At 46.3% G+C, this 8,517-nt stretch overlaps 1 protein-coding gene across 1 annotated transcript in view; it reads left to right on the forward strand.

Annotated features, from left to right (window-relative positions):
• The first annotated feature begins 809 nt into the window (after positions 1-809).
• Positions 810-8,517, forward strand: part of Arsg (arylsulfatase G) — a 131,677-nt gene continuing 123,969 nt past the window's right edge. The window contains exon 1 of the mRNA XM_021176936.2: positions 810-982. The gene's annotated coding sequence lies outside the window, so the exon portion shown is untranslated. The remainder of the gene's footprint in view (positions 983-8,517) is intronic.

The raw sequence follows: 8,517 nt of genomic DNA on the forward strand, positions 1-8,517 counted from the left end.
CCTGCCTCTGCCACCCCAGTGCTGGGATTAAAGGCGTGAGCCACCACGCCCGGCTCACAGTGTTCTTAAGTGCATGCTGCTCAACAGTATGAGCTCACAAGACAAAAATGGAGGGGGAGGGAAGAGAGAGATGTTGAGGACTATGTGTACCCGTACAGTAACCCGGGCTCAGTGGAAAAGAGCCGTTTCCCCAGCAAGCAGGAGAGCCTCGGCTCAACGCTCAGCCGTGGGTATGCTTCACACTGGCCAGGAATCCAAGCAGGTTTTGCTCTCTGCACATGGACTGTACTACTTGATGAGAAAGATTTCCCAAAACTGTCTCAGAAATAAATGAGTTTGAAATACTGTTTGTTTACGTCTCTAATCCTATTCTTTGACTTCAGTAGTTATACCCCTCAAGGGGCACCCCACCCCCACGCCCCCACCCAGACCACAATGGATCAAGTGAAGGATCAAATATTGACATCGCACTCCACGAAAATTTAACAGAGACGGCACAACAGAAGCAATGGCAAGGATTTTTTTGTTCAGTTTGTACGTATCCCATTATCTCATTCCTACTGGTTCTTTAGGACCAGTTCTCCCAATGTAGCTCAGACTGGCCTTGATCTGGCATCCTTCTGCCCCCTGGGCGCCTCTCCTGAGCTTGGGATCACAAGAGCTTGCTTTTCGAAAGCATGCATTTCTCTGACGTAGGGCTGTGACTCATCTCAAATCCCTCGAGGAACAGAGGGCCTGGGTTGTTAGTTGTTTTCTCTCCAAAACTCTAGTGATAAAAATCCAAGCAGGCAGCCGCGGGACTGCTATTGCCGGCGAACGGGCCCTTCCCGGGCAGGAAGCGCGTCGCTGTCCCCAGCTGCGCCCCAAGTCCGTCCCTCGCGCGGATCCGCCTCCGCTGGTGGCGGTGGCTGGCGACACCTGTGGCCGCCCCTGGGAGGAGAGCGAAATTGGCAGCTTGGCCTGCAGGGCGTCGGAAACTCAGGTAAACCACCGCAGCCTGACGCACCCCACTGCGGGGAGACCCCGGCCACCCCGACTCCCACCAAGGCCGGGCTAGATGGCACCTGAACCGTGGGTGGAATCAATTCTACTTTAGAGAACTTGCAACGCTCTTTTGCCAAAAAACCCTCAAATATCGTGTTGGGGGTTGTGTAACTTTTGCATAAAAATTCGTGGGTTCACACCCCTCTCGTCCCCAATCTAGCTTGTATTCTTTTATCTAGAGCAATTCTGTCCAATAGGAAAGTACCACAAGCCACGCGTGCAATTTTAACTGTCCAGTAGCCCCTCTGCTGGAATTCATTTCAGTAACATTACGTGTTCAGTGCCACCAAAACGCCATCTCAAAACGGAATCGCGGTACGAATAGCGTTTTTTATTCGTTTTTCTTACCAAATCTTCAAAAACATCATATCACCCGCTATCTCAACTCTAGCTGGCAGCCCCGTGTGACTGCGGTACTGTGTTGCACAGCATAGCTTGGGATTCATACTGCTCTAGAGTCTACCTGGGAAGAAGGACCCTTAAGACCGAGGCATCAGTAGAGAAATGCTGAGCTGGGGACCATGTCATGCAGGTCTTCTGGATGCGCAAGCTGAATGTAGCTCAGGAGGGCCTCTGCTTTAAAGTGCAGTGGGCACTCGTGAGAATTCTCTCCCTCCCTCTCTCCCTGCCTTCCTTCCTGTTTTTGTTTGAGAGAGGGTCCCACTATGTAGCCTGGACTGTCCTCAAACTCACTATGTGGCTCTAAGCTGGTCTCAAACTTATGCTAATCCTCCTGCCAGAGCATCCCCAGAGCTGGGATCACGGGCATTTACACCCGCTTCTGATTGGTAGGGTGTTTGTTTGTTTGTTTGTTTGTTTCGTTTTGAACCTGCCATTTCCTTGGGATGTACTTCTGCTTGGGAAAGCCCAGTTGTGAGGTTACACATGTAGAGACTGTCTAGTCTTAAACTCTCCGTGGAACCAAAAATAAAAGCAACTGTGAAAGGTGTGCTGGAGAGGTGGATCAGTGGTTAGGAACCTTGGCTGCTAACCTACGTGTGGACCTACATGGTGGTCCACAGCCATCTGTAACTCCAGTTCCAGGGGATCTTGCGCCCTCTTCTGTCCTCTGTGGGCACTGCATGCATTTGGTGCACACACACAAATGTGTGCAGGCAAAAATACTCACACTCTTAAGAATATCTTTAAAAGTAAAAGTGCAATGACCAAAAATGAATTCAAAATCAAATGTGTAATGAACTGAGGTGTTTCTGACAGGTCACATCTGTGTCACATTGCACCCCCGAGTCTGAACACATAATGACATCTATATCACATATCTCCAGTGAAAACTCCCCCAAAGGCCTCTGCTGCGATTCCAGACTGTCCTGTGTAAAGTCTTTGCATACAAAGTCTTCTGCTCCATTAGAAACACCATGGTTTAGCTGTAGGAAACAGTTAATATTTTTCTACAGTCTTTCCCCAGCGTGTATCAAGTTTGTATATTTTAGATTTTATTATGCTAAAATGCTTTCTTTTAGAAGTTTCCATTTAGTTGCTGACTTCAGTTTCATTTAAAAAAAATGTGTGATGAATTTTGGTTTGAGATTAGGACAGAATTTCCGGCAATGTCTCAAATGGCCCTAAATAGACTTCTGCCACTTTGTACTGAGTGCTTATGGGAAGGGAGTGGCCTTTTCAACACTGAAGATTTGAAAAAATCAGATCCATGAGCTGTGGAAAATGTTAAAGACACTGTGTGTCTTGCGTTATCAGATGCTCAGCCACGATTTTATCCCCTACTCATGGTGTGTGTGTACGTGTGTGTGTGTGTGTGTGAATGTGTGTGTGTTTGCATGTGGTGTGTGTATGTGTGTGTGAATGTATGTGTGTGTTTGCATGTGGTGTGTGTGTTTGTGTGTGTACTGGGAATCAAATCCAGGTCTTAATGCACGGTAAGTGCTCTACCACAGCTCATCCCAGTCCAAAATTTAATTCTTTGTGTGAAAAGAAATGATTATACTCAGTCTGTTAGTGTGCAAATTTGCTTTCATCTTTAATAAATGGTAAAACCATTATACACACACACACATATGATTTTGAGAGCAAATCTAAAGCAAAGAAAAGGGGTCACAGTGGCAAAGTTGAAGATGCCCTAACTTAGCAGATGTGGACTTAAGCCTGCAACAGCTGAGTAAACCCATGACATTTAAACCAGTGGCAAAAACCAGCCCCAATTCTGGTTGTTCTAGTGTCAAGTTCCGTGTTGCTTTCAGATGTGACCGACCTGTGGAAGTAAAATCTTGACAGCCAGAAACCACTGCTTTTCCAGATTGTTTATAAAGGGGCTTATGAGATTAAACTTTCTTTCAACTTCTTTTCTAATCAAGGGGCCATCTGGGGTTGGTTAAAAAAAGTCAGAGGACTCAGTCTGTGGGCTTCTCACTTTGCGGGGCTTGGGGGCGGGGATGTGGTGTCAGGAAAGTGCTTGCTATCAACTGAGGCGTTTTAGAAAGGAAACTGGGCTGACAAGATGGCCTAGTGGGGGAGGAGCTTGTTACCAATGTAGAGCATTCGGTCCCTGGGTTAACCTCTGGTTTCGATCCATGTGTCCATGCACAGTGGTACAATATACACACGTGTGTGTGTGTGTGTGTGTGTGTGTGTATGCTATATGTATGTTTTATATATATATATGTGTGTGTATATATATATATATATATATATATATATAGTTTTATTTATTTATTATTTATATGAGTACACTGTAGCTCTCTTCGGACATGCCAGAAGAGGGCATCAGATTCCACTACAGATGGTTGTGAGCCACCATGTGGTTTGCTGGGAATTGAACTCAGGACCTCTGGAAGAGCAGTCACCACCCCTAACCACTGAGCCATTTCTCCAGCCCCCATAACAAATATATATTAATGAACATCACACACATGAAGTGAATTATGTGCTGTGGATATCTCTCAGTGGTAAGAGTACACGTCTAACATTTGTGAAACCCTTGGGTTTCATCCGGGCACCATAAAAATGAGAGAGGGGGCGGGGCAGGCCAAGATGTTATTTCATTTGTTCCTATGCAGTACTGGAGACTGAGCACAGGCCTCTTTCTACCGCAGAGCCACATACCTACCCAGCCCAGATGTGCATTGCAAAACAGCCAGTGGAAAGGGCTCAGAAGGCTGTCAACACAAACACATGAAATGTATGCGATGGTAGCTATGCCAACTATAATTTGACCTCACTACCCAGTGTATGTGTGTACTGAAATGTCACCCTGAGCCGCATAACTATGTACAGTTTCCGTGTGTCGGTGAATATCTGTTGGGCTCCAGGCATGCGTCTATACCCGAAACTCCAGGACTTATGAAGCTATAGCAGAAGAATAGCAGATTTAAGCATAGGTGGGACTCTTATCTAGAAAGCTCTGGGCCAGTTTGGGCTTCATGGCTGTGGGGCCAAGGTGGGTGGAGGTGCACACACAGATAGGAAACAGACTGAGTTAAAACTAAATCTGCATGGGTAAGATATTAATCCCACAGCCATCCATTTGCAGACCTACATGGCATTCATTTTTTTTTCCATCTTCTGTCTTTGGGCTCTGCTCATTGATCAAGGCTTGTCCCTATCAGCCAACAGACCATACTGTATGCCCACAATGGGCACTTGGAGCCCCATCTTGGAATAACAGTGATTTCTGTGCACAGTGTGTTCAGTCTCCAGGGGCTCACCGAGCACTTTATGCTAGCACCAGATTCTCAAGCTATCATTGTAAATAGCTACCACTTTATTTACTTATGAGTGCTCTATCTGCACATATGCCCGCAGGCCAGAAGAGGGCATCGGAGCCCATTACAGATGGTTGTGAGCCACCTTATGGTTGCTGAGGATTGAACTCAGGACCTCTGGAAGAGTGAGCAGTGCTCTTAACTGCTGAGCCATCTCTCCAGCCCCTAGATACCATTTTTTAAAAACTCATTTAACAAAGGGGTTTGTCAATCAGTGAAAGATAATAAACCTCACTCATTCACGTGGTTGAGTCTCTTAATAATATTTTAATACCAGGGGCTATGTGTTAGGTCTTGTCAAACCCCTTCAGGATATAGCAGAGACAAAAAAAGAAAAGTCTTCCCTAGTTTTTTTTTTTTTTTTAGAGGACGAGAGAGAAAGTGGAGGAAGAAACCAATGCTTTTTTTTTTTTTTTGGTATAGTCAGAGTAAAAGAATAGAAGCAAACTCATTTGGGGTTGGGGGTTGAGCCAGGGTCTCACGTGGTCCAGGAAACCTCGAACTTGCTGTAGTCAAGGATGGCCTTAACTCTTCACCCTACACGAATGTACCATCCCGTCTGGTTTCATGCAGTACTGGGGATTGAACTCTGGGCTTCCTGCATGCTAGGTGAGCCCTATACCAACTGAGCCATGCCCCCCCCCCCCCAGTCCCAAATATCCTTTTTAACAGGACAGTTAGGAATGCCTCCGTAGGGCTGAAATTTGGAATCAAGCAAGTTAAAAGGATATAGCATATTCACACTGAAGGGAGAGATGGCTCAGTGGACACATGGCGGCTCCCAACCCTCTGTAACTCCAGGAACAGAGAATCTGATGCCCTCTTCTGGCCTCTTCGGGCACTGCATGTGTGTGGTGCACGGGCCTATGTGCAGGTTTAAACACCCAAGGAAATAAGGGGTGGGGATGGGGGAATTGATCAGTGTACCAGAGGAGAGAGTAATAGCATCATGTGGCTTATCTAGGGTTCGTCCTTGAAGAGTTGTGGACAGTGTGTGCTCTAAAAGGCTCCCTATGGCTGCTATGGGGGAATCTTAGGAGGTGTCAGGGTGTAGCTGGAAGATCATTGTTATAATGCAGTTAAGATGACGTTAGCTTGGCTCAGAGAGAGAGAAGCAGGGATGGCAATTCAGCCGGATCCTGGATATATTTAGAAAGAAGAGCCAGGTGTCAGGGCTACAAGCCTGTAATCCTGGCGCTTAGGAGGCAGAGGCAAGGGGATTAGATTAGTTCAAGGTCATCCTTGCCTTGTAGCAAGTTTGAGGCTACCCTGAGCTACATGGACCTTGTCTCAATATCACCTCCCAGAGAAATAAAACCACAAGCAGACAGACAGACAGACAGTAGTCCTGATGGGATTTGCAGACAGCATAGGTTGGTGTAGTTTAGAAGAGGGGTCAGAGTGCGCTCACTGTGCTGTGGGTGAGTTCATCCACAAAGACGGGACTAACAGTCAGGGGAGAGGAGGGACTTCATCTTTGTCCCTAAGGAGGAAAGTTGTTAGGGTCCTTAACATGTTTGACTTCCTGAGTGGCAGGAAAGGTGAATATATGTGACACGCACGCATGGCCCAGGTTGTGTTCGTTCTCAATGCTCCTTGGCGATACGTTCTGGGGCGCCAGACTTGCTGTCTAAATTCCCCTGGAAGGGATCCAAGTGCACTGACGTCATTTGAATCTGGCTTTTAATGCACAGGTTTTTTGTTTGTTTGTTTGTTTGTTTTGTTTTTTGTTTTTGCATGAAAACTCAAACTGTTAGCCTTGTGTGATTAGAAGCATTATAAAAATGAACACCAGGGGGACTTAGTGTGCCTTGGTGGCTGGCCCGCCTATTGGATGTGGCAGACCTGTGTTAGAGACACATCTGTAGAGCGGGACAGTGCCCGATCCTCTGTGTTCTGTGTATCTCGAGGAGTGGCGCAGCCTGTAATGTGTTAGAATTGCCTTCGTATGGGCTGGGTTTGATGACTGTTTAAAGCTTCAAAGCAGTGGCTTCTAATCACGGGATTGCTAATCAATGGACTCCAGAATGTGGGAGCTTTTAAAAGTAAGAATCATGCCGGACACGGTAGTACTGGTCTGTAACCCTGGCACTTGAGAGATGGAGGCAGGAGGATCCGAAGTTCAAGGCTGTCCTTGGCTGGATAGTGAGTTCAAGGCCATCCCAGACAAGTCAGAGGGAGGGAGGGAGGGAGGGGGAGAGAAACTGAATTCTGACGATTTTGATTTTTAGTTTATTTTGGACAGAATACAGAATCTATGTGTAAGTGACTTGAATTTAGCCGATTGCAACTCAGACTCGGGATGTATTTTCCATTCGATCACCAGATATAATAAGTAAATGTCCTGAAGCTAGGTACTGCTGGGGAGTGAAAACGATAACTCTGTGTGCTGGGACCATGGCTCACTTGGTAGAGTACCTGCCTAGCATACACCAGGCCCTGGGCTTAATCCCCAACACTCCCTAAAACTGGGCACAGTCACCATGTCTATAACCCCAGCACTGATGTGGTAGCTGGAGAATCAAAAGGTTAAGGTTATCCCCTGCTACATAGGCAGTCGAAGACTAGCCTGGGCTATATAAGACCCTGCTTCAAAAAAAAAAAAAAAAAAAAAAGATAAATTGCTAAAGGGTTTGGAAACATAGTATAAACACACACATTTGTCTCAAAAGGGCACATAACCTTAGCAACTAGACAGAGGCACACATCCTACCTTTGTACAGAAAGGACATAGTCTAAATACAAGGACAGAAAGTAATGAGCTGAAGAGAGTCATCATGGAAAAAAAAAATCAGTTAATTAATGCATTGGCAGCTGCCTGATCTTGCCTGACTTTCACACCTATGACCTGAAAATTACTTCGGTGAGGGTCTGGAGAGATGGCTCAGTGGTTAAGAGCACTGGCTGCCCTACCAGAGGACCCAGGTTCCATTCTGAGCACTAACACAGACGCTCACAATGTCTGCAACAACAGTTCCAGGGCATCTGACAAGGTCTTCTGGCTTCTGCAGACACTGTATGCAAGCCACACACAGACATACACTCAGACACAGCACTCATATGCATAAAATACAATGGAAATGTATTATTTTAATGTGTGTAGGTATTTTGCCTGCATGTATGCCCGTGCACTGCATCTCTACCTGTTGCCTTCAGAGGACGGAAGAGGACATTGGATGCCTTGGGACTGGAGTTACTGATTGTTGTAAGGTGCTGTGACAGTAGTGGGACTCGAACCTGGGTCCTCTGGAAGAGCAGCCAGTGTTTTTATTTGCTGAGCCATCTCTCTTGTACCAAAATAGTAAACATTTAGAAAAGGGGCTTTGATGATCCATTGTGCATTTGTGGGGGTGCACATTTGTAAAGGTGGGCTCTCCCGTGCTTGGGTGTGTGGATGTCAGAGGTCAGGATCGGGTACCTTGATTTATTTCCCGCCTTATTCTTTTGAGGCAGGGTCTCTCACTGAGCCAGGGGTTTGCTCTTTCAGCTAGACTGGCTGGCAGCTGAGCCACACTCCCCCACCCAAGGACTGAGGTCACAGTCGGCTTCTGTGGTTAAACCAGGCCTTAAACTCAAGCTGTGCCGCAAATGCTTCACTCTTAGCTGTCTTTTTTTTTTTAATTTTTAATATTTTTATTACATATTTTTCTCAATTACATTTCCAATGCTATCCCAAAAGTCCCCCATAGCGCCCCCCACTTCCCTACCCACCCATTCCCATTCTTTTGGCCCTGGC

The sequence above is a fragment of the Mus caroli genome, chromosome 11 (assembly GCF_900094665.2).
Source record: "Mus caroli chromosome 11, CAROLI_EIJ_v1.1, whole genome shotgun sequence".
In the NCBI taxonomy this organism is placed as follows: domain Eukaryota; kingdom Metazoa; phylum Chordata; class Mammalia; order Rodentia; family Muridae; genus Mus; species Mus caroli.